Raw genomic sequence first — 26,431 nt, forward strand, 5'->3', positions numbered from 1 at the left:
GACTTTCCTATCTGCATATTTGTTCTGAAGCCAGAAGATCAGTATGACAGCCAGGAAACCAGTAGTTTCAGAAGATTTACCATTCTGATTGTGCAATGCTCCATATTACCATTGGCTAGTGAGGGAGTCCATCATGGTGGTGGGCCAATAGTATTATGTGGGGGGCAGAACGTAGCATCAAGTTCAACATTACTTTGAAATATTGGAGCTTCTCCTGTCATAATGACCCATCATTCAGCTGTAAATATAGCGTTTAAGACACTTTTGCAAGTATATATAGACACTACTTTTACACTATAGACTAACTTTTTGCACTTTATACCATCATAAAAGGTTCTTATATGTTCTAGCTAAACCGAAGAACAAAATGTAATATACAGTGTTACAGCTTACCAGTCCTTAGGTGTGATGGCTTCATAAGCTTTCTTTTCGTGCTGCAAGTACAGAATAATACCTCATTATTTCACCAACATTCCAGTGCCCTTGTAACTTCCTGTGCACTAAACTTTTACATCAAACAATGTTATCAGCTTTCCCAGAAATCTTCTGTGAACTATATATCCTCCCTATGCAATGGAGATAAGGCAAACAGGAGAAGTTTGTAGTCCAAATATGGAAAGCAATGAGCAATGAAGACAACTCCTCCATAGGTTCAATACAGTGAGGTAGCATTGTCTCTCTAAAATAGGAAGTGTGTTACTGGAAGGTTCACCAGATGAGCATAAAAAAGTGAAAACAAGCCTGAAAAAAAAAAGAAAACAAATGCAGTCACCACATCTAAGGACTATAAAGCTGCAATATATTACATATTTGTTTTTGAGTTTAGATGCTCTTTAAGTTTTTTCACCTCTCATGTTATTATCCTGGACTCCACCCCATACATAATAACAGATTTACTGATAGTTCTAAACATCTGAATTTAATACTTCTATGAAAAAAATCCTTGATCTTTTAACTGTCGTTAGTTGATAATAGCAATTACAGCTTACACATTTTTGTTTTGTTTGTTAATGGAGCAGTTGCTCATATTAATCAGTCAAAGATCATCTTTTATTCACTGCTATAATGAAACAAAGGCGCATTGTTTTTCCCTTTTTTTGCAAAAGATCAACTTATGATCAGTGTTCTCCATGACATGCTCAGACAATCATACTACACAAAGGTTCCTAAATGAGGCAACGAGGGCTCCAGTTAAAAACAACTCATTTAAAACCCCCATATTCCTTTCTTCCACCAGATAATGATTGTAGAAAACATAGTCTAATGACTTTTATTTCTTGAATAAAAAAGTCTGCCATCAATAAGTTTGGAGAACCACTGAAGAAGCGAACAATAATGTCAGCATAAATCATTTGTTGATGATGTGGATAGACTGTCATTTGATGTGATTTGATGGAGAGAGTCAACTGGACAGGAAGAGACATACAGCAATAAAAACCTGCAGAGGTTATTGTCTTTTAAAGCTCAACTCCAGAGAAATGAAAAACTACCCTTAACTATTTTTCAATAAATATCGCGCTCCTAATTGTTATCAATTATTACCAATATAGTAATTATACAACTATCAGAATATATAATCATGAAAAATATATTTAAATGACAAATCAATAAAATTAAAAAATATTAAAAAATAAAATAAAAAACATAAAGTCTCTGATAACAACTTATTAATGATGGTCCCAAAAAAATATTGTGATCCAAAAACAATTGAGAAAGTGAAAAAATAATATAAAAGTCTCTGTTGGTATAAAACGTGATAAATCCCAATATAAAGTGATCTCAGTAAGAAAAGAATGCAGACATAGTGCTTTATCTTTTAAAAATCACAATGCTTTATTGTGTGCCCAAATGCACTCACATTAAGTAAGATAAAAAACCACTTTGTTTAAAATTAGCTGCAGATAACTGTGTGCGCCGCACATATAGTATACTCGCTGTCCACGGGTGAATAGTGATGTCGTAGCCCCTCCCCTACGCGTTACTCCGCAGGTCACACGGCTCATCAAGGGGTTGTGATTTTAAAAGATAAGGCACTATGTCTGCATTCTTTTCTTACTGAGGAACATCAAAGGAGGAGATAAGGAGAAGGAGTGAAAGATCCCTCTGGGGATAGTGGCAAGGAGGATTAGAGCATTGGGAAGCAATTAAGGGATACCCACCACTCTTCACATGGTGCAACAGAATATTTAAAGTTCCATATGTGAACAAAAAGCGAATTAAGCCTGTAACAGGCTGAAAAGGAGGTGAGCGCATAACCTAATCACAATAAGGAGTCACTGGTAATTGCAATCACTTATTTTTGATCACTTTATATTGGGATTTATCACGTTTTATACCAATAGAGACTTTTTTTATATTATTTTTTCACAATTGTTTTTGGATCACAATATTTTTTTGGGACTATCACTAATAAGTTGTTATCAGACTCTTTATGTTTTTTATTTTAATTTTTAATATTTTTTAATTTTATTGATTTGTCATTTAAATTTATTTTTCATGAATTATATATTCTGATAGTTGTATAATTACTATATTGGTAATAATTGATAACAATTAGGAGCGCGACATTTATTGAAAAATATTTTTGTGGTATGCACACATGATATGAGGATGTGTTTCATGTCAGTGATCCCTATATAATTACATTAAGTGGCTCACAAGTAATATTTATGTTTTAATTGAAAAACTACCCTTGCAGTAGAACTCTATCTGCACTGCAAGAGTAAAATTCCCATATTTTTCAAGGGTACCAATAAAAGGTAATTTTACTTACCTTATCCTTCGCCAAACAGGCTTCCTCCTGTCCCTGCAACTGGTTCCCCAAAGCTGCTTCTCTTTGCTCCCCTGTCTGTCGGTTGACCTCTGATGTCATCAAGTATAAGCAGTCCTGCATTGCTATTGAGTATGCTGATGGCCTGTCTACATGCAGAAGTGTCTGAGGGAAGCAGAGAGTTCTGGCTGCCCAGGGAGCCAGGGATAAGGCAAGTAAAAGTGCTTTTAATGGTATGCTAGGCAAAAATGAACAATAGCACTTAGAATGCTGGCAGAAGCCCCACTGCCAATGCAACCTTACTAGCAAAGTAATGCACTGGGGCCCTTGCCCGTTTATTACACTGCAATTATGAATGAGCAAAGTGAGTGATTGGTACCGACCACTCACTGTGTTCATTTGCAAAAGCAAGCAAATTACATTTACCAGCCCTGGATGCCTTGAGACCCTACTTGATGGCTAAGTATCACTTTGCTTCATTATTGGACACCTATTATTTGGAACTTTCTTTACCGTGTCAGTGGTTTCCATATTGGGCATTCACTAATTCTGCCCCACATATTGGATAAATCCTTCTATGATGCCTAATTGCCTATGGAGTCTTGCCACACCCCAAGCTAGCTGGTGGCTTTCTGGACTGGCAAATTAATTTAAAACTTCTCACATAAGGATTCTCTTATCAGAATGAAAACTCTATAATAAGATGGAAAGATACGCAGTCCAAATGCTTTTGGAGTATTCCAGAAATCTCAACAGGCTGGTAGCTCCCTTGTTTGGCCATAAAACCACATAGTTTAGATAATTTCATTTAACAATCACTGGTAAGATATGCTACAAATGGGAGGATACAATATCTTGTTTGACGTCCAACGCAGACTTTGAATGTTTGTCTAGTCACTGAATGGATGTACTCTAGATATCCCCATGGAGGAGGAGGTCCTTTTTCTGATATAGTTTCATATGTTATAGAATGTAATTATTTGGGTCATATTCATGTATGTGCCCCTCATTGAGAGGTGCTGCTTTACATTCTCCCCACAGCTGCTATGGGGAAGGTTTTTCAAATATTTGCCAATTATGCTTTTATTATATTTTGGTACAGTTGGTTTTTGTATAGTATAGGTTTTAAATTTTTCTATTTGGTGTGTCAAGTCATTCACTGGGGTGTTTACTCTCTTCAAGGATACACAATAACACTTGTAGATTGAGGTTGAGCTTCAGTTTAGTTTTAATGTTTTTCGTTTTCCTATGTATATGTACAGTATACTGTCAGCTCCCTTTTATAAACAAAAATTATTATTTTTTTTGGATTTTGAGGACACATTTTATTATAAGTTTGGAAACCATTTAGCTTCCTGGTTTTTATTATCAAAGCTTAAATGAACAAACTGAAGTTAGAAGCTGATTGGCTACCATGCAGTGACAGTAGATTCTGAGCGCTCCAGTTTCAGTAAATTGTTTCCACTGCCACTGACAAGTTCACAAGACAAGAAGTAAGAGGAAATCTCCTCAATGGGTTCATAGACAGCATTTAACACCACAGAGCTGTTCTGAGCCTTCTAAAGCACTATCTAAAACAAATATACTCTATGTGTTTTGGCTGAAGATTCTCTTCATCTGATCCACCTAGTAAGGATCAGATTGGCCTACAATCATGCATCTGAGGGCATTCCCTGAGCTTTCCAGACATCCCTTGAACACCCTTTCTTGGTGGTAAATTAGATCAGCTGGGTTGTATTTTCCATTCAATCCCAAGATATGTCAGCCTTAATATTGTTTTTTTTTGCTCCCTCCCTTATCCTACAGTCATAAACTTGTACGTATGATTATAAAAAGATTGTTATTATGAAATTAAAGTCTTTCAGGGACTTAGAGAATGCCCAAATGTCTTACTATCATCTCACCACCATCAAGACAGCTTTAGGTGGCCATACACAGAGCAAATTTTGGCCAGTTTCTGATAAATTGGGCAAAATTTGAGCTGCGAGGGACCCTTGTGGCAACCTCCTACCCGATATCCATCGAAATGAAATTTCCCAGTGGGATATTGCTGGCCGAGCAGTGGCTGTATCCAATAAGATGCAGTCCCTGTGCTAGGTACTTTGACAGCCATGGGTGCCAGCTGGAAAGATTCCTCCATCCATGCAGTTTAGTGTGAATAGGGGAATCAATACATTTCTTACAGTGTTTTGCCAGTGTTAGGCTTTTCGTGGCTACCTTTAATAGCCTTTCAAACTAAATGCACGCTTTTCTACAAAAGTGGACTTCAAATTTTATCTAAAGACAACCTTTTTTAAGATATGGATAGAGCAGTGAGGTGTTAGAACCACTATCAGGGTTTTTTTATTGCTATGTTTAGGTCAAAGAGTCACACTGAAGTATTACAGTTCAAAATGGGGTTTTATTCCAAACATGGATTTAATGCAATGGACAAAGTATTTCAGGGGCCACACAATGCCCCTTCATCAGAGCTTAACGTGGTTGTAAAGGTAGAAGGTATTTTACCTTAATGCAGTCTCCACAGGTAAAAAAAAACCCCTCTGTGCATAGAATCCTCCCTAGACCCCCCTAAATACTTACCTGAGCTTGATCTCGATCCATCACTGTGCTCGAGAGCAGCAGCTCTTTCTGCTTTCTCTCTTCTCACTGGACCAGAAGGCAGCAGTGGAAGCCTTTGATTCTTGCTGCTGTCAATCGCAGCCTCTGAGGAGAGAGCAAGTGGTGGGTCTATGGACACACACAGCCTGACTGGGGAGCAAGCCTGCACAAGTGCCTCCATAGCAAGTCACTAGGTATGGGGGCACTCAGCAGGGATGAGGAGCTAGGAGCTCCATCGGGGGACCCCAGAAGAGGAGGATTGGGGATGCTCTGTTTCAACCATTGCAGAGAGCAAGTAAATATTACATGTTAACTGTTAAAAAAACATGGGATTGTCATTTAAAAACCTTCTTCTGGAGCTGGCTGTACCTCATACATGAGACACTTAACCTAAGGTTCTAGTGCCATCAATCTACCACTTCAAGATGTTTATTGCAGTCTGTGTCCTTGTTAGGGAGCTTCACTCTATTTTTTTTTAACAGGAATGAAAATGGATATTGAGTTGTCACCATAACAGGAATAAAGTGCAAACCTTTGAGTGCTGGTTCACACCGGAAAACCGTGTTCTTTGTACTTTTTTAATAATACTGAGTGTGTGATCTGCTGCAGATGTCAATAGATTCCTAAAGGCATCCCAAATGCAAACTCGGTATGTTTGCCTGCACCAGATTGCATGGTACTGCAGGACCATGCGATCCGGCTGCAGTGTAATTTTGAAAGTAATGTATGCTCTACTTTTGGTGTGATCCAGTGTGATTTCAGCCCCTTCACGTGAATGGCCTAAAAATAGAATCACACTGAATTTCACGAGAATCACACAGGAATGAAGAGATATACTTTGTATTATTTTACATTTAAAGCCCATTCATTGGATGTTACAGAACAAGCAATGCTAAAAAAATATAACATTTCAATTCTAAAGACTCTTATTAAGGACTATTGACAGCAGATGACAGTTTTCAGATTTGTACTTCAGCATTCCTGGCAGCTTTAACAGTAAATAACATACACAATGCACTCTTCTCCTACATCTTGCTGTGTATCCTTGCCTCACCTGAAAGGAGAAACTCTTCTGGGCTTCTCACATGGAGGTCTATTCATTTCATTGGCTAATGAGAATCAATCAGACAGATGTGTGTTTGTGTGCTCGGTCCTCTGCGTCTGATTATCCTTCCGGCAGCTGATTGAAAGAAAGTCAGACTTTTTTTCTTATTGTTTTTTTTTTCAACTTACTCAGCCCCATGTAGAGAATCTATGATGAGAGGAAATGTTCCATAAGTTAAATGACTGTCTATAGTTCTTCCCTTGCAAATGAGGTGCCCTTCAACGTAATTTAAGTACAAACTTTACAGACTCCATTGAAGAAAGGCCTCAGTTACCTCAATGGAAATCTGAGTGTTGTTTGTAAGCTGAACAGGACACTTGAAATAGTTTGTGTATTTTGCTAGGATGTCTGGGTGATTGTAAGTAGATATCTGCTAAATGTAAGTAGAAGGATATGCAAGACACATTAGAGGGATTGTGTGTCCCAAGAACATTCCCAAACCTATGGCTCCACTCCAGATTTGCAGCTTTCATCACACATAGACAACCTAGGTGCTGGCTACCACAGCCCATATCCACTCTCAGTTAAAAGTATAAAAAATATAGGCTGTACACCAGAACCTAGCTCTGAAAGATCAGTGTTAACTTTGTCAAAAAATGACTGCATACATTAATGTCTCCACCTGAAACCAATATTTCTTGATGTGCTTCACCACTGCTGACTTGCTCACAAGGATAGGGGAAGTCCCCTATCCTTGTGAGCAAGTCAGTAATGGTGAAATGCATCAACAAAGGTTGGTTTTGTGTTGAATCATCAATGTATGCAGTCTTTTCTTGACAAGTTAAGCACAGAAAGAAGATTTTCATTCTTTTAATTGTGTGTCCCAGGTTGTACTCAGAAGGAGCTTGTATTTGTGGCCAGGAAAAATGCAGGATGCAGCCAGACATTCTCCAACTGTCAGAACTAGCCTATGGAATCCCAGGGAATCAGAAAGCAGAGCATTATTATATCTGCTAACATTATTTTAAATTTCACTTCAAGGGCTGATTTGTGCATTGCAGAACATGCATGATGTTAAATTACCACAACACATGGCAATGCACATTACATGTGTTGATTCCCTGTGGTGCCATTTAAATTGAATAGCACCACAGTACCGTAAAGCAATACACATGCATTGCGGCAAAAAATGTATTACATGTCTGATTATTGGGGCATTTTGGTGCAAAGAAAACCTATTGATTTCACTTGGTTGCCTTAATGCAGTAAATATTAACTCCTGAAATAATGCACGTTAATACAGGTGTGCTATTGGATTACACAATCATAAATAAGTCCTAAAAGCCAAAATGTTTTCTTTTAGTTTTGTATAAAGTGATGAGGAATTAGAAAGCCTTTCAGCCCCCGTTCACACCATTGTGTTTTGACAGTTCAAAATCGCATGACAAGTCGTACCCTATTTGTATCAAATAGGTGCGGCTCTGACTTTGTGGTGCGGCACCAATTTTGAAAAAAAGGTTCCTGCACTTTTTTTGGCGATTTCATGTGCGACGTGCGTACACATCTGTGCAAGACGTCGCACAGATGTCAGGCAAACCGCAAATGAAATCGCACTGACCAGCAGCTTTGAAATCGTGCTACTTCATGTGGAGTAGCACGATTTCAAAGCTGCATTCAGTGTGAACTTGGACTGGACTTGGAGTGTTTTTTTGGCTGTCTATATAACCAATAGGGAAGTTTACTTTCTCTATGTGTACTGGTGATTACTGTGACAATTGTTTAAAGGAGCACTACCCTTACTGTGGAGAGATCGCCTCCCACTTCCCATTATATCTCAAGACAAGAAGTGATTTACATTTCCATATGACAAAAAAAAAAAAAAACAGAAATTTTAACCACTCATTATATAGCGCCCCTGCCCTGGGCTGGCTAAATTTAGTGTTATGGCTGAGCTGTAGCTGAAATCTATTTATTAGGACTCTTGCATGTTGTTGGAAGAATGTTCTAGCAAATTTTACCTCTTAGATTGTAAGCTCCAAGGAGCAGGGCCCTTCTAACCCTTTTGTATTGAACTGTATTGTTGCTGTATTGTCTCCCGTTAAAAGCGCTGAGCAAACTGTTGGCGCTATATAAATCCTGTATAATAATAATAATAGAGTGGGAGGGTCAACAACTGTTGAATGTTTGTCTTATTTAGCCAATCCCTGGGAGGCTGGCCCAAAAGGTGTGGCAAGGGAGAAGATAAATATTTGGGAGGAGGTGATCAGATGCTCTCTGTCTCCCCTGGGGTTTCCCCTGGGAGATGGCATTCCTGTGTGTTCCAGAGAAGTTAGTACTAGGCCTCAGCAGGTGCTATGTTCTGGGGCTTGAGTACAATTACCTGTTCAAGCTTGGCTGGAGAGGTAGGACTAAAGGTCTAGATATTGTAAGTACTTATTGAGGGTTAGATGCCAGGATTTATTACTGAAAGACTTTGCCTGCGTCAAAGGTTTACTTGGGTGTTCCTTCTCCATCAGCATTATTTTGAAGCTACTACTGAAGCATCTACTACTACTAGGATAAAATATTCAGGAAGCTGTTCTCCAAATTTTTTAGGTGCCTCTGGCAGGGGCGGACTGACCATTTGGAAACTCGGGCACTGCCCGAGGGCCCGGGGTCAGTAGGGGGCCCCATGAGATGCCCCTGGTACCTTTTTCATAGGCTTTTTTGAGTTTGGGCAAGGACACAGGGGCCCCATGATCCCCTATTGCTCGGGGGCCCCATGAGTTGTCAGTCCACCCCTGACCTTGGGCATCCTGCACCCTTAATCCTCTTCTCTGTATTTTTGGCTAAGAACTGCAATAAACCATAAAAAGACCTCTAGCCTGGAGCCCAAACTTGTCAGCATGCTACTGAACAGGTGATGGGACCCGGTACATTCTCCTCAGGGGTTATTGCTACACTATATTGCCAAAAAAGTATTGGGACACCCCTCCAAATCATTGGATTCAGGTGTTCCAATTACCTCAATGGCCACAGGTGTATAAGATTAAGCACATAGACATGCAGACTTCTTCCACTTGTGAAAGAATGGGTTGCTCTCAGAAGCTCAGTTTAATTCAAGCGTGGTACCATGATAGGTTGAAATCCGTGCAATAAGTCTATCCGTCAAATTTCCTTGCTATTAAATATTCCACGGTTAACTGTTAGTTGTTGTCAGGAATGGACTGGCCAGCAATGGTGGGACTCACCTGCCTTTTGATCTGCAGTACCAGGGCTGGCCAGCGGGTGCTCCCAGCAATCAGAGACTCAACCTTTCAGCCAGCTAACACCTGGAACTGATGATTCTGGTGTATTTAAGGGATGGCCAGACTTGCAGACTCTGCCTTGGTGTTGTGTTTGTCCTGGGCCCTGTATCTGTCCTGCATCCTGTTTCTGTTCCTTTGCTACCTGTTCTGATCCCTGGCTTGTGACCCTGACCATCCCTCTGCCTGACCCTCTGTACTACGCTGCTTGCTACCTGTTCTGATCCCTGGCTTGTGACCCTGACCATCCCTCTGCCTGACCGTCTGTACTACGCTGCTTGCTACCTGCTGAACCTGGCCTGTGACCCTGACCATTCTCCGCTTGCTCCCCCTGTACCTACCTGCCCAATTGATATTGACTCGGCCTGCCTGACGACGCTTGCTTGTATGTACTGTTATCTGTGGGTGGTTGGTTGGGTTTGTTTGCACTGTATTATGTTTAGTATTGCACTGCGTTTATGTTTGTATTGTTAGTGTTAATAAATTACATTGTTAATCACATATCTGAAGTCTGTGTTTCCCTGCTTCAGTCACACACCTCTGGTCATACCTGGGAGCCCTGACATTACACCAAGGCCAATCCTGACCAGAAGTGGCTGCACAGGGAAGCCATCTTGGCTTGTTGATGGGAAGGATGGATCTGGATGAGGTTGCGTATTTATATCTGCTAGTGTTTGATGACAGGGAGTATGCTTATCAAACTCTGAAGGAGTATACCCGGGATGAACTGCTAGAATGTATACGGCTCGCTCATGTTCTAGTAGATCAGGGCACAGAGTTCTCTGAGGTGCAGCCATTGATTAAGGTTTGTGCAGAGTTGGTTTCATCTGGTACCCCCGAATGCAGGGATGAATTTTTGCCACCATTTAGTGCAGACCAGGTAGAGTCCCTGGTGTGGTTATTAGAGGATGATGTGGGTTACTTTCTGGAGCGTTATTCCACATGTTCACCACAGACACTAAGAGATTGTATAAACGCAGTGCAGTCATTGACCAGACAGGCTTTGTGTAAGCTCAGCTTTGTTCAACCCATACTGCAGACATGGACAGACTTGTTGCACCCAGCCTCAGTCAGCTTACAAAAACCCAGTCCTGCTTCTAACTCTACTCCTGTATTCCCAACAGCTCCTCCAGTTACAGCCCAGTATACTTGGCTATCTACCGCATGTCAGTACCCTGTTCCCACTCGCTGCACCTATCCTGCCTTTAACCCTGTAAAAAAGCCCTCGGTAGCAACTGCTCCCTCTCCTGTTCCATCCTCCAGTTCTTCTCTGTCTCCAGCTGCTCCATTCGTTTGCAGACCTGCGTTTACTTGCAGTGCTCCAGTAGTTAAAACCAGAAAAAAGCGAAAATTCTTTCCAACCAATACCATCCTGCCAGTATCCAAACCGGTGAGCCTGCCTTCCGTGGTTCAGCCTGAAGCCTCTACTCAGCCTGATGCCTGTACTCGGCCTGATGCCTGTACTCGGCCTGATGCCTCTCTTCAGCCTGATGCCGGTACGCAGCCTGATGCCTCTCTTCAGCCTGATGCCTCTACTCGGCCTGATGCCTCTACTCGGCCTGATGCCTCTACTCGGCCTGAAGCCTCTACTCGGCCTGATGCCTCTACTCGGCCTGAAGCCTCTACTCGGCCTGATGCCTCTACTCGGCCTGATGCCTCTACTCGGCCTGATGCCTCTACTCGGCCTGAAGCCTCTACTCGGCCTGAAGCCTCTACTCGGCCTGAAGCCTCTACTCGGCCTGAAGCCTCTACTCAGCCGGACGCCGGCATTCAGCCTGATGCCTCTACCCAGCATGATGAACTGATCCAGCCTGACGATCCTATTAGGCCAGTTGACTCGATGCCCGCTGTTGATCCAGATGATCCGGTACCTGATCCGGTGCCCGCTGTCGTGCCAATTGACTCAGAGCCCGCTGTCGTACCTGGTGACTCGGTGCCCACTGCCTTGCCAGATGACGCGGTGCCCGCTGGCGAGCCAAATGACCTGATGCCTGGTGACCCAGTGCCCGCTGTCATACCTGGTGACCCGATGCCTGCTGTCGAGCCAGACGATCCAATGCCTGGTGACCCGGTGCCCACTGCCTTGACAGATGACGCGGTGCCCGCTGGCAAGCCAAATGGCCTGATGCCTGGTGACCCAGTGCCCGCTGTCATACCTGGTGACCCGATGCCTGCTGTCGAGCCAGACAATCCGGTGCCTGGTGACCCGATGCCCGCTGTCCAGTCAGACGATCCAATGTCTGACCCAGTGCCCGCGGTCATACCAGTTGACTCGGAGCCCACTGCCTTGCCAGATGACGCGGTGCCCGCGGTCGAGCCAAATGACCTGATGCCTGGTGACCCGATGCCCGCTGTTCGGTCAGACGATCCAATGTCTGACCCAGTGCCCGCGGTCATACCAGTTGACTCGGAGCCCACTGCCTTGCCAGATGACACGGTGCCCGCTGTCGAGCCAAATGACCTGATGCCTGGTGACCCGATGCCCGCTGTCCAGCCAGACGATCCAATGTCTGACCTAGTGCCAGCGGTCATGCCAGTTGACTCGGAGCCCACTGTCGTGCCTGGTGACTCGGTGCCCGCTGCTCCGCCTGGGGGCCCGAGACCTGTCGCTCCGCCTGGGGGTCCAGTGCCCGCCGCTCCACCTGGGGGTCCGGCGCCCGCCGCCCCGCCTGGGGGCCCGAGACCTGTCGCTCCGCCTGAGGGCCCGAGACCTGTCGCACCGCCTGGGGGTCCGGCGCCCGCCGCTCCGCCTGAGGGCCCGAGACCTGTCGCTCCACCTGGGGGTCCGGCGCCCGCCGCTCCGCCTGAGGGCCCGAGACCTGTCGCTCCACCTGGGGGTCCGGCGCCCGCCGCTCCACCTGAGGGCCCGAGACCTGTCGCTCCACCTGGGGGTCCGGCGCCCGCCGCTCCGCCTGAGGGCCCGAGACCTGTTGCTCCGCCTGAGGGCCCGAGACCTGTCGCTCCACCCGGGGGTCCGGCGCCCGCCGCTCCGCCTGAGGGCCCGAGACCTGTCGCTCCACCCGGGGGTCCGGCGCCCGCCGCTCCGCCTGAGGGCCCGAGACCTGTAGTTCCGCCTGGGGGTCCGGCGCCCGCCGCTCCGCCTGGGGGCCCGATGCCTGTCGCCCCGCCTGGGGGCCCGATGCCTGTCGCCCCGCCTGGGGGCCCGAGGCCTGTCGCTCCATCTGGGGGTCCGGCACCCGCCGCTCCGCCTGAGGGCCCGAGACCTGTAGTTCCGCCCGGGGGCCCGATGCCTGTCGCCCCGCCCGGGGGCCCGATGCCTGTCGCCCCGCCCGGGGGCCCGAGGCCTGTCGCCCCGCCCGGGGGCCCGAGGCCTGTCGCCCCGCCCGGGGGCCCGAGGCCTGTCGCCCCGCCCGGGGGCCCGAGGCCTGCCGCCCCGCCCGGGGGCCCGGTGCCTGCCGCTCCGCCCGGGGGCCCGGTGCCTGCCGCTCCGCCCGGTGGCCCGCTGCCTGCCGCTTCGCCTGGTAGCCCGATGTGCCTCTGCCCAGGGTCCTGCCCGATGTGCCTCTGCCCGGAGTCCTGCCCGATGTGCCTCTTCCCGGAGTCCAGCCCGATGTGCCTCTGCCCGGTGTGCCTCTGCCCGGAGTCCAGCCCGATGTGCCTCTGCCCGGAGTCCAGCCCGATGTGCCTCTGCCCGGAGTCCAGCCCGATGTGCCTCTGCCCGGAGTCCAGCCCGATGTGCCTCTGCCCGGAGTCCAGCCCGATGTGCCTCTGCCCGGAGTCCAGCCCGATGTGCCTCTGCCCGGTGTGCCTCTGCCCGGTGTGCCTCTGCCCTGTGTGCCTCTGCCCGAAGTCCAGCCCGATGTGCCTCTGCCCGGAGTCCTGCCCAGTGTGCCAGTCTTTGATATCCCGCCAGTTACCCGACCCGGGCGGTGGAACATTTTTCCCAGCTAGGACTGTTTGGAGCGTCCTGAGGCCGCTCCTTGAGGGGGGGGTACTGTCAGGAATGGACTGGCCAGCAATGGTGGGACTCACCTGCCTTTTGATCTGCAGTACCAGGGCTGGCCAGCGGGTGCTCCCAGCAATCAGAGACTCAACCTTTCAGCCAGCTAACACCTGGAACTGATGATTCTGGTGTATTTAAGGGATGGCCAGACTTGCAGACTCTGCCTTGGTGTTGTGTTTGTCCTGGGCCCTGTATCTGTCCTGCATCCTGTTTCTGTTCCTTTGCTACCTGTTCTGATCCCTGGCTTGTGACCCTGACCATCCCTCTGCCTGACCCTCTGTACTACGCTGCTTGCTACCTGTTCTGATCCCTGGCTTGTGACCCTGACCATCCCTCTGCCTGACCCTCTGTACTACGCTGCTTGCTACCTGCTGAACCTGGCCTGTGACCCCGACCATTCTCCGCTTGCTCCCCCTGTACCTACCTGCCCAATTGATATTGACTCGGCCTGCCTGACGACGCTTGCTTGTATGTACTGTTATCTGTGGGTGGTTGGTTGGGTTTGTTTGCACTGTATTATGTTTAGTATTGCACTGCGTTTATGTTTGTATTGTTAGTGTTAATAAATTACATTGTTAATCACATATCTGAAGTCTGTGTTTCCCTGCTTCAGTCACACACCTCTGGTCATACCTGGGAGCCCTGACAGTTGTATTACAACAAAGTGGAAGCAACTGGTAACAGCAAAAGACCTCCAAACTTCATGTGGCCTTCAGATTAGCACAACAACAGTGCATAGAGAGCTTCATGAAATGGGTTTCCATGGCTGAGCAGCTGCATCCAAGCCTTACATCACCAAGTGCAATGCAAAGCATCGCATGCAGTGGCGTAAAGCATGCCACTACTGGATTCCAGATCAGTGGCTGGGTTTGGTGGTTGCCAGGAGAACAGTACTTGCCTGACTGCATTGTGCCAAGTGTAAAGTTTGGTGGAGGGGGGATTATGGTGTGGAGCTATTTTTCAGGGGTTGGGCTTGGCCCCTTAGTTCCAGTGAAGGAAACTCCTAAGGCTTCAACATACCAAAACATTTTGTACAATTTCATGCTCTCAACTTTGTGGGAACAGTTTGGGGATGACCCCTTTCTGTTACAACATACTGCACACCAGTGCACAAAGCAAGATGCATAAAGACATGGATGAGCTAGTTTGGGGTGGAGGACATTACATTGCTAGGAGCTGCAAGCAAAAAATAGTTTGTTTTTTTTCGCAAAAGAGACTTTTCACAGCTTTTACCAAAAACACTAACTGCTAGTACTTTTTTTTAAATGTGGGACTTTAGTTCCACCTTAAGCTTGGGGCTAGATTAATTTTGAATTAGGGCATTTGCTTAAAGGGTTAAAGTAAAACTCCACTTTTACTGGTAGAAAAAAAATATCTCTTTTTATTGAGCTGATATTGTATTGTGTCTCCTCAAATATTGTATTGTATCTCCTCACAGGCCAGTTTTTCTGTCCCCTTGTATGGTTAGTTTAAATAGAGCCTTAATTGTTTCACTGCACCTGTATACTTGTTGATTTACATGCATAGGTTTAAGATATCAATAATGACTATGGCTACCTGTATTTTCTGTTTTACGTGATGTTCACATGTTCAGCTGCTTTCAACAACACAGCAGGGAAATCTTTAAATGTTAACAAGTTCATAGTTTGCCATATTTAGAAGGATTTGCAGCTCCAACTGGGACATAATTACTCCACAGCGGGACAAAACAATCTGTTATGAAAGAATATGATTTGCAGCTACTGCTGTCAATGTTTATTCGTATTTGCTTTACCACATAAGGTTTTACCAAGTTGGTTGCACTCACAATTGTGCTTAGAGAGGAATCCATTTATCACGTTATTGCAAAAGCTTTGAATACCTCACAAGACTGAAAAAATAACTGTGGATAACCTTGGTGTATGTTTTCATGGGTCAAAGCTGGTGGAAACCTAGGCTGGACTCTGGAGCACCTTCTGCAACTATGTTAGGGAACAAAGCAGTGAAGGATTGAGCTGGATGGCAGGAAGGGCATTTGTCCTCTTGGCCAGTACTATTAATAATATGTTGGGTGTAGGCCCTGATAAAAGATGATTCCTCCTTTAGACATCAATCATTGTGGGACCCGCAACCAGTGACATATATATAAGCTGCTTCGTGTATAGAAAGCTGCTTCCTGTTCAGACCTACGATCACAGTGTCTGGTAATGAGAAGTCTTCTGTCACTGACTTCCTTTGCAGCACTGAGATGTCATGTGACCAAGTGCAGAAACCACAAGAAATAAACCATGTCCTTTAGGAATAGCCGCTTATTATTATTCTCACCAATCACTGTGAAACCAAGGTAAACTTTCTGTGGTACACTTTCTTTAGCTCAAAGACATTTATTCCTGCCATGAAAGGGTGACTCTGTTGTGTTTTCTCCCCGTGGAAGGATGGGAATGCCAAAGGTACTAAGTCCTCCCTCAGAACAGAGCAACTGCATGTGCATTAGAATGCTACTGGTTACCTCCACTGTGAACCACTAGTTCACATAATAAAATGTAATGGATTATCTTGTGCTTGAAAGTGGGTATAAAAAATACTCTTTTTCCAAAGCATTTTACAAACTATGGATCTCTACTGTCAGTCCCACCTCAGATCTGCCCAAATTCTATTCTATTTTGACCATAGGCAAAAACCTACACACATTGTCCTCTTCAACGGTCTAAAAACAGCCATAACTCTCATGTATAATGGGTCCTGTCATTAATCCCTGAACAGCTGCAACTTTAGTCCCAAAAGATCCAAAGGTCAGGTTGCCTAAGTTGACATAGTTGTATACTTTGTTAGCTCAGTGTTTGATTGTACCTATAACTAAATATAGTAAATCTATTTATGCAGAGGAAAAAGAAAAAGGACAGAAAGGCAACATTTATGAGATGTAGTCACTTTGTGATTGTGTTTTTCATCCTTCCATAATAATATCTAAGCAACCATGCTAGCTGATTTTAGGCAAATTGGGTCTAAAATGACCTATAATTGGTTTGTCATTGGGATGTATTCATACAACTTATTACAAATCCGTCTCGCGTAGTCTTTCCTTGCTCAGCCAGTTTTAACAGAACTGTGCTTACTAAATATATGGAGAGCAATATATTTGCCATGACCAAGCGTTGCTATAACTCGATATCTCAGGTCAGCATGGTTGAAGTCTTCATTTCCTCTGAATGAACAATACATCAAACCTCTTTCTCCATGTCAAAGAACAGCTTGTTTTGATAGTATACTGATATCGTCATTGACTTTCTAAGCTCAGGTTGAAGGATGGTGTCCTCTCTCAGTGTGACAACTCGATAATACTGCGTCTCCCTGTCCCTTGGGGACCCGAGGTAATCTCAGTTCTCACCTCTGTTGTATATGTCTGCATACCCTGGTACATCAATAGTCCAGTACATGCTGTGGCATATTAGAGGAACTATTTATTAATAATACACACTGTTATGCCAGCTCGCCTGTTAATTAGCAGTTTCTGTATATTGATTGATTTACAGCCCCGACAGGAACATGTGGGAAAGAAAACCCTGTTGTATTCTTTCACCTCAGATGGATTAAAGGACAGATTAGTAAAAGAATACGTTACTTCAGCTTCCTGTCCTTCGTTATTGATTTTTCACTGTATATTCGCTTGTCTAGAGGAGAAAGGAGAAAAGAAATTAAGGGACAAGGCAGAGAGGGAAATATGGCATTAGAAGTGCCAGAAATTTTATTCTGGGATTGCTGCTAGTTTTTTTCTTTGCTGAAGTTATACCGCTGATAATTTGGACTGCCATTTCAAAATCTGCTGAGCTGCACTTATTGCAGAATGGTTGATGGCATAGCAAGTATGCAACATCCTGCAGGAGTAATATTACCAGTTACATGGCCAGAGCCATGTGGTTTTTCTCTTAAAGATACATACAGAGAGGCTATTAGGATGAATCTTACTGTGGGTTAGTCTGTGCCTGCATTTGTATTCCATTAATATGGGAGACTATACATATATTGTAATTATCTCTCTTTTGATAATGTGTCCAGCAAATACTATGGCACTGATCTTTGGCTGATTACACCAAATGTATAAAATCATAAAACAATAAAATAGCCATCAATATTGTATTCTGGTAAAAACCAACCACACAACAATGGCGTTTACTCGCAACAATATGGCAGGCAATAGTAAGGCTTGTGTAGCCTCAAATACGTAAGATATGACATGGAGCTTCAAGTGACACACCAACAACCCACCCCCACAAAAGCATAGTAAACATGGGAAATACATTAACAAATAATTAGACAACTAAATATTGCATTAAAATGGTCCCTGGGTAACATTATAAGAAAATATCTGTGTAAAAATTAAGGACAGACATTAAAGATTGTCAATAAGAAAAAAAATATATACTTGCTAGTTGGTTGAGGACCAAGCAAACTTCTCAATAATTCCTTTTTTTCTAAAGATTCCTTCAAAAGTAGAGCTGCAAGCAATCTGCCCAGAAACAAAAAAGAAAGATGGATATAGGCACAGGGAATAAAGGGGGTTATGGATGGTTGCCGCAACTTCACATGAGGACTACCTACATGGTATGTACCCCTTCCATATTTTGCTAGTTTCTCCCGGGAATCCAAAGACTGTCCTTTTGATATATTTTGTGCTCTTACATATGAATAATGATTTTTGGAGCATGACTTGCCCCACTCTTCATTGTAAGAAGTGATCACAGAAGAGCAGTGAGTGAACTGTCATTTACACTAAACTTTTCTTATTCATTTCAGGTGTGTCCATACCAAGCTAAGCACTATAAAGTGTATTAGACCAGCAGACACCACAGAGATTGATCATTTGTCTAGTGACCTACAGTGAGTACTTGACAAGTGGATTAATGTGCAGCCACAGAATGATATACTGATAGAATTGTTCTGTTCTTCAGCCTGTGTGTACTAAGTAGCAGTAAACCCTGTCTGTCTTTTATGTGGGTGTCCTGTCTGCCTTCATTGGCTATCAAAATAACACCTTTATGCTAACGTCTAAGCAATAGACAACAGTTTGGTTGGCAAACAGAATTTTGCTATCTGTAACCAGTTAGCTGATTTCCATGTTCTACTTCATGGTTACACTGGCATTCTAAAGCCTCTTTTTTCCATGTCGCCATAGACATGTAGCACTTAACCCTGGAGAGTCCACTGACAATATGCCCAGGTTTCCATTGTTTGCACAGTGACTAGCACAGTCTCATGCCCACTGATAATAGTGGTCCAGTCTAGGGGAATGTTTTACCATTTATTGAGTTTAGAGTTACTGGATACTCCAAAATGATAGTAGCAATCCATAAGAGGGCAAACTTAATTTAGCACAAATCCTCATAGCTGTAGGCACACATGATAGTCCCAAACACAGGTCTTACTCACAATGTCTTAGCTTCTGCCTGCCACCCAGCTTCCACAGGTAGATTGTCAGTGAGGGAGATAAAAAGATCCTTCTCCAGACCAGGACTTCAGAACAGAGCCCTCCAGAAAATAATCCTCAGCCCTGTTCCTCCTAAGGACTAGAATGCAATTCTTGTTTCAGTAGGGCCACCTCACAGGGGCAGCAGCTCCAGGAAAACTTGAGATGAAAGGAAACTCTGGAAAGGCCTTCCAAACATTATCACCTCCCCAAACACCTTCTGGACTCCTCCCGCTAGGGATTGGCTGGAGCATGATAAATATTCATACTGGACATTTGACTCTCCTTGCAATATATTCTGCAAGCCTCTTCCAGAAGCAGGTTGGTAGAAATCAAGCACCCAGCTAGGAAACTCCCACCAGACAAAAAACAAAAATTAATTACTGCTTCACTGTCTGCAGTGAAGCCAAAAATGAAATTTAGCCTAGCAGCTTAACTAAAGGAGAATGCTACAGGCATAATATGGTCATCACCCCACTGACTGTGTTATCTCATTTCTAAGGACACAGCATACCACCCTTACCAACTGACCCTCTTTAAAATAGATGTTGAATGTGTTTCAGTGTCTTCTCTATTGTTCACCCCCTATCATTTCCTCCTTACCCTGGTATGATGATGCTAGAGGTGTCTATCCACATTCCCTTGCACGTTTTACAAATTGGATGGTCAAGGGTCTATGACCAATTTGGAAAACAGAAACAATCAGTAACTGCCTGGCTCTATGCAGACATTTACATATTACCACTGACCTTGTAGAAGATTTTGTCATACCTTACCTAGGCTCAATGCCATGAACTAATAATGGATACCATACATGGAGGGGAGTGGACACAGGTTTACCTTAAGTGAATGAACGTATAATTAAATTCAAAATGTTTGAAAAGCGCAAAATAACACATGGGGCATCTTACGCCGGAGTTTCTAGAAGACCTATTAACAAACTCAACTTTAGCAATTATCAGGGGTACAAAGTTTTGAAGATTTGTGTAGATCTTAGAGTGATGCGCTAAGGGTGAAGATCGTACACAACAATTCACAAAAGGTAAAAGAAATTTGGACAATTTTCTAATAGGCGATTCATTTTTGTGTTTAAAACACCTTCAGCCTGCATCCAGAGCAAAAGTGCTCACTTAACAAGTGTTGTCTCACCAGAAGATACTATTCATCCACATGATACGTTAAAGAAAAGATACAATGGAAGACCCAGAAAACCAGTGGTTTTTAATTTACCTGCCCACAAGAGACTATTCTTCTATTCTTCTGCATTACACATTTCTGCTATTCTTCTGTGTTACACATTCCAACAACAGAAGAAAAACAGTAAGAGGAACAAAAGAGACAGAGAAGAAGGTGATATAGAGGAGGAAACTTCTGCCTTTCTGAGCTGACAACATCAAACAACTCTTCTCAGTTTATAGAAGGCTAAATATGCTTCTTACAGACAACTTACACTGTGGTTGGGTTTCATGCTGATTTCATAAAGCTAGATTCATTTTACTTCATGCTGGAATTCGATTTTTCATTGTGATCAAGTGTAACAAAGAACTTGGTGGTCAGTGGATGAACCTATCTGGGTTTGAAAAGTTCAAAGATATTGTCACAAACTTTTAATCCAAGACATCATTTTACAGCTGAATTCCCAGCAAACACCTAGATGCTTTCATATATGTATATGAAAGCTGCTTTACCTCTCAAAGGTTTGGTTTTTTTTCCAGCTAGTCCTTAGAGTTACACAGTTCTACCAGACAGAAGAATAAGGCCGATAACTTGAGTTTACTCTCCTGCAGTAAAGCTATACAGGAAGGTCACCTTCCCATCTGTGATTGGACAGTGAAGGAACAGTAGAAGCCTAAGGAGTTTGTTTCTCTGCTCTTTCCTTCTGTCAGCAGGTTCCTTGTCATAACAAGTGCACTGCAGCTTGCATAATTGGCTTCTAGTGTTTCTCAGACTTGGGGAATACAAGACACTTCTACAGACTTAAATTCAGGTAAGCATACCTGTAGGCCAGTGCCCGAATAATTTTTTGCATGTGTTGCATGTATACTGCAATGCTTTGTTGGTTCGATACACTTGCACAATGTATGTACATGTAGCTAGGGCCTATCGGTGCAGATAAATACAAGGGAAGAGCAGTTTATAGGGGCTGTTATTCACTCCATGTATGGGAACCAGAAAGGAGATTATGTTGCTATGTGATTGAACTTTGCCTAATCGTTCTTCCCTTGGTGGGAATCTGGTCAGGGTTCCCAGGACATGGACATCATGGTCTTTATGGACTTTCTGTTTTACTGAGGTATGAGCTATTATGTGGCAAGGGATACCAGGAGACACCAGAGGTTAGGAAAGATTACTGAATGTGGACTGATGTTAACAAGAACTGTATTGCAATGTGAAGATAGAATGGAAGAAGAGCTATCAGTTCTGCCTGGTCTGAAGTTATTCAAGGACATAAGTAAAGGGTTGCATGCATGGCATAGTATGGGCAACCAAGACAGTGTAAAAAGAAAATGCAGTACCAGTGTCCTAATAAACTGTCAAGTTAACCCTTTTGGAGTTGGACTGTCATTTCCAGTGGCTACAGTACTAGTGTCTCAGTGCAATATAGCAGCCAGCCAAGTTGGGAAGCGGAAGTGACTTGGAATAGGTGATGGAGGTCCCTGGTAGTGAAGGGGCCTGTGTGCTTGGTTCCTTCCCTGGTGACCGGTACCCCAACTTGTATCTGATTGCAGTAGGGGTAGTCCTAGGGATCTGGCCTGGAAGTTACAGGTAGATGGCGTGAGACCTTGATGTACTAAAGCACAAATCAGTAATGGTGTAGAACTTCCTGAGATACACATCTAATAGTGAGTAAAAGAGTCCAACATGCATGTCAGTATCACTGTGATGAGTTATACCTCTGGCATATGGCTCTAGCTGCCTCTAAGGGCATGAGTGCTCCCTTGTCCAGGTCCCATTGTAAACCCTGCTGACACACTAGCTGCACATAAAAATACAGTGCATGATTTTTAAAAAATACAGTACATAACATCATTAATTGGTGTGCCTTTTAATCAGTGTGGATTTAACATTTAAACTTTTACTTTAACTTGGCATTCCAGATGAGTTGTAGCTTTTATTTAATATGGAACAGCATAGGGCCGCAGAGCACTTTTTGGGGAAGGTTCAGGCTTGGCTACCCTGAGTAAGCAGGAGACGTGCAAAGCATGCCAAGACAAATTGTAGGTTTGGCAAAATTGCACTAACAGTGGAAGGGGCTAAAAACCTGAGCCTACTCACTGTGTACACAGTAACATATGCCACAGTCCTTGTACCCACAAACTATGCTTTAATTATTGTGTCACAAACAAGAGTCAGGCATTTAAAAACCACAGCATAATCATTGCAGTGTTAATTAACCCCTTACCCCTTGCATTGGTGACAGAGGTATTTAAAGTTATCACAAAAGCAAACATTTATTATATTGCAGCTTACCAGATCTTAGATGTGATAGCTGCATTAGTTTTATTTTTTCACCTGGTGATCCAGCCAGTGAGTCTGTTGTTTTTCAAAAGAATAAGCTTTCTTTCAGGTGTATCAGTTTACAGGATTGAGTCACAGCATTTACCATTGCCAGGAATGCTTTTAATGAACCACTTTTATTTATTCATGCAAAACCATTATCCCAAAAGGAACAAGTTACTGTAACTGATTATAAAGTGTGAGCTGGAGGGTAGCTTCAGTTTGTTAGTGTATTTAGATCTGCTAGTACATTTAAAGTGGTTGTTAAGTACAGCTTCCCTCCAGCCAGTGAAGAGGATGTAGGGGATGAGGCCTTATTATAGACATACAAAGGTGACCTGGGAGCAGGTTGGATCCCCATATCTCCCCTTATCTATACCCCTGATACAGCATGCAGAGAATTAAGTCAGGCTAAACAAAATCACTAAGGGGTAGCTTTACTAAAACTGGTGCACTCAGAATATGGAGCAGCTGTGCAAGGTAGCCAAGTCAGCTTCTAAATTTGGCTTGTTCAATTAAGCTTCGGCAATAAGACCTGGAAGCTGATTGGTTTCTGTGTAGAGCATCACCATATTTTGCACTCTTCAGCTTTAGTAAATAAACCTCTAAGTTTCCTTATTCAAAGGCTGTTAATAGCATCGCAGATAAATATTATTATATTTATTACAACTTTATGTATACAGAAATACAGATATTTGGGATAGAGTTTTACTTTGTAGCTAGCTCTTATATGCCCTATAAAAACAGATGTTTCAGTTGCATTTAAAGCAGACCTGTTACAAACATTTACAACACAAACTGTATATGATAAAACAAAGTTAAAAAAAATAATCAGTAGGTCAAAAGATATAGGCAGCTGAAGTTATATGAACATCTCAACCTTATCTGTAAAAGTTGGGTTTGGCCCCATCCTGTGTCATCTCCCAAGCCTCTCTATTGGTCATCAATGTAAAGGTTAGCCTACTCAATCATTTCAGCTCGGGAACACTGGGGCTAAGCTCAATTTGTGCAGGAAGATCCATGATTTGCATGCATCTTCAGTTGCTTATATCTCTGGATCTAACGGTAACCTCTTCATATACCTTTTTATCCTCATTTGCTTAGGTTTGCAACTGCACAAGCGCCAGTAGTTTATGCTTATTTTTTACTCTTCAGGTTTGCAACTGGTTTACCTTAAAAGATGAAAATAGTTTTAATAACTTTGGGTCTGTTGCCTCCCCCTCCCATCTCATATAGAGCGCCAACTACAAACATACAGTATAGTGACCTCCAGGGGCAGACTGACCATTCGGAAACTCGGGCACTGCCCGAGGGCCCGGGGTCAGTAAGGGACCCCATGAGATGCCCCTGGTACCTTTCATAGGCTTTTTGGGGTGTGGTTTGAGTGTGGGCAAGGACACAGGGGCCCCATGATCCCCTATTGCCCGGGGACCCATGAGTTGTCAGTCCGCCCCTGGTGGCCTCCTTCATGGACTTCAGCCTACCATTCTGTCCACTGTGGCAATGTACAGCGCAATGCCTTTTCTCCATAGACACCAATGAGAAGCTGTTTACTTGCTTACTTCTACATTAGTGTCTGTAGTGAAAAGACTAGGCATGTGCCAATGTGTAAGGGGGGTTGTAAATGGAGTGTTGGTGCCAAGAGCACATGTTCCTGCCCTGCTTTTTCCACAACCACCCTCCTTTCCCTCCACCATACTGTGCCCATCTCCATGCCAGAGGTCTCCTCACAACATTCCTAGCAATCAGTATTTATAGGAACAGGGGCGGACTGACCATTTCTAAACTTGGGCACTGCCTGAGGGCCCGGGGTCAGTAGGGGGCCCCATGAGATGCCCCTGGTACCTTTTACATAGGCTTTTTTGAGTTTGGGCAAGGACACAGGGGCCCCATGATCCGCTATTGCCCAGGGCCCCATGCGTTGTCAGTCCGCTCCTGTATAGGAAAGTAGAAATGTGCATTGAAAATGTAATTTAGTTACGTTCATTCGTTAAGAATAGTTGGTTACATTAAGTTATTCATTTTGGTTCGTCATATTGTTCTGTTAGAATGGTTCATTTTTTGGAATTTGTTTTGTATATTCAGATTCATTTTCTATATTCATTATTTTCAAATGGATTCAAAATTGCGAAATTCGTCATTTGAAATTCGAAAGACTGCTATAATTGTTATATTCTTTTCTGTTCTATTCTTTAATTTTTTTCTATTTTTTTTTTATTCTATTTTATTGTTTTCTATTCTATTTCTTTCTTTTCTTTTCTATTCTAGTTACATCACTAACCTAGTCTCAAAATACCAACCAAATCACTCTCTTCATTCCTCCCAAGACCTCCTGCTCTCTAGTTCCCTTGTCGCCTCTTCCCATGATCGCCTCCAGGACCTCTCCCGGGCCATCCCATCCTTTGGAATTCCCTATCCCAATCTGTTCGACTATCTCCTACTCTGTCCACTTTTGGATAATCCCTGACAACTTTTCTCTTCAGAGAAGCCTTTCCTGCCTCCACCAACAATTGTACATGTATTTTGTCCATCAGCTCATCCTCCACAGTTATCACCTTTTATATCAATTGACTCTCCCCTTTTAGATTGTAAACTCTAGCAAGCAGGGCCCTCTGAATCCTCCTGTATTGAATTGTATTGTAACTGTACTGTTTGCCCTCACATTGTAAAGTGCTGTGCAAACTGTTGGCGCTATATAATTCCTGTATAATAATAATTATAATTCTATCTTATTCTGTTTTATTCTATTATTTTCTGTTCTATTCTATTCCTTTATTTTCTATTCTGTTTTATTCTATTCTTTTATTTTCTATTCTTTTCTGTTCTATTCTGTAAAGCAACCTAAATAGGAATCATCATCTTATTTCACTTTTATACCTTACTGTATTTATTGCAACATATTTTCATTTCAAATTCAAACTCATTTTCGAATTTGGATAATTAGTTTTGTTAAAATTTGTGACAGACCCAACTGGGACAGGAGCATTTGGAGGGGACTGCAGGCTAGCCTCTTGCCTACTGACTATGGGCCCTGGTGTTTAAAGGGGCTCTAATCTTTGGGAGGTGTGTGCCTGAGGGACCTTTGGAGTAATTTTACTTTGGGTTCAAGTCCATGCCTCTCCAACACAGATTTTGGGCCTCTGTGTTTTGTTGGAGTATAGAATCAACACTCCAAGCCAACACTGACTGCTTCAACCCTCCTAGACTCAGAGACTCAAAGCAGAAGATTATAATTGGCTCAAACAACTTGATGCTGAGGTCTCCTGCTGTTATATGTAATCTGTTTATTAAGGTGTTAGGTGTTTACTCTTATACCATGTTTTACCTGTGTGTTATACCTGTGTTTGCCTATCCTCTCTAGGTGTGAAGTGTCTTTCTTCCATTGTGGAATTTCCCCATTGTGTGCCCATTGTGTGCCTTCTAGGTGTGAGTTCCCATTGTTAATTGAGTAACCTATTGTTTCTGTCTGGACCTGATTAGTCTTGTGTCAACTTTACTTCCTTACCTAACCATTGTGAAATGTCTGTAATATTTGTGTTTATTGTTCATGCAGGGACTGCCCCTATTTGTAAGTGTATAAAATCCTGTATTTCTGTTCAATAAAGTTATTCCTTTGGTTTTTACATAAATATCTTGTCTGTGTATGATGCTTGGGGTAAAGGGCTGGTCTTAGCTATCGGTCTGCTGAAAGGGTTTGGAGGGCCACAGGCCCTAATTGGCGGAGGCATCCAGGCGGGGTGCCAGGTGGTCCATCACATAATTTATTTTGAATTTGTTGAAATTTCTTACAACTGTGATTTGGAAATTCAGATACATCTGAATGTCTGAA

General features: G+C 43.4%; 2 long non-coding RNA genes across 2 annotated transcripts in view; both read left to right on the plus strand.

The window, feature by feature from the left end:
• The window catches only part of LOC149474307 (uncharacterized), a 128,561-nt gene extending 107,696 nt beyond the window's left edge, over positions 1-20,865 (plus strand). The window contains exons 3-4 of the long non-coding RNA XR_016308873.1: positions 18,119-18,242; positions 18,435-20,865. This is a non-coding gene — a long non-coding RNA (uncharacterized LOC149474307). The remainder of the gene's footprint in view (positions 1-18,118; positions 18,243-18,434) is intronic.
• A 67-nt stretch (positions 20,866-20,932) lies between these two features.
• Positions 20,933-26,231, plus strand: LOC149474308 (uncharacterized). Its single transcript, XR_016308885.1, has 2 exons — positions 20,933-21,091; positions 24,871-26,231. It is a non-coding gene; the product is annotated as an uncharacterized LOC149474308 (long non-coding RNA).
• The last annotated feature ends 200 nt before the right edge of the window (positions 26,232-26,431 follow it).

This window comes from Staurois parvus, unplaced genomic scaffold (assembly GCF_062004578.1).
Source record: "Staurois parvus isolate SC_StPar_1 unplaced genomic scaffold, SC_StPar_1.0 ptg000006l, whole genome shotgun sequence".
NCBI lineage: Eukaryota > Metazoa > Chordata > Amphibia > Anura > Ranidae > Staurois > Staurois parvus.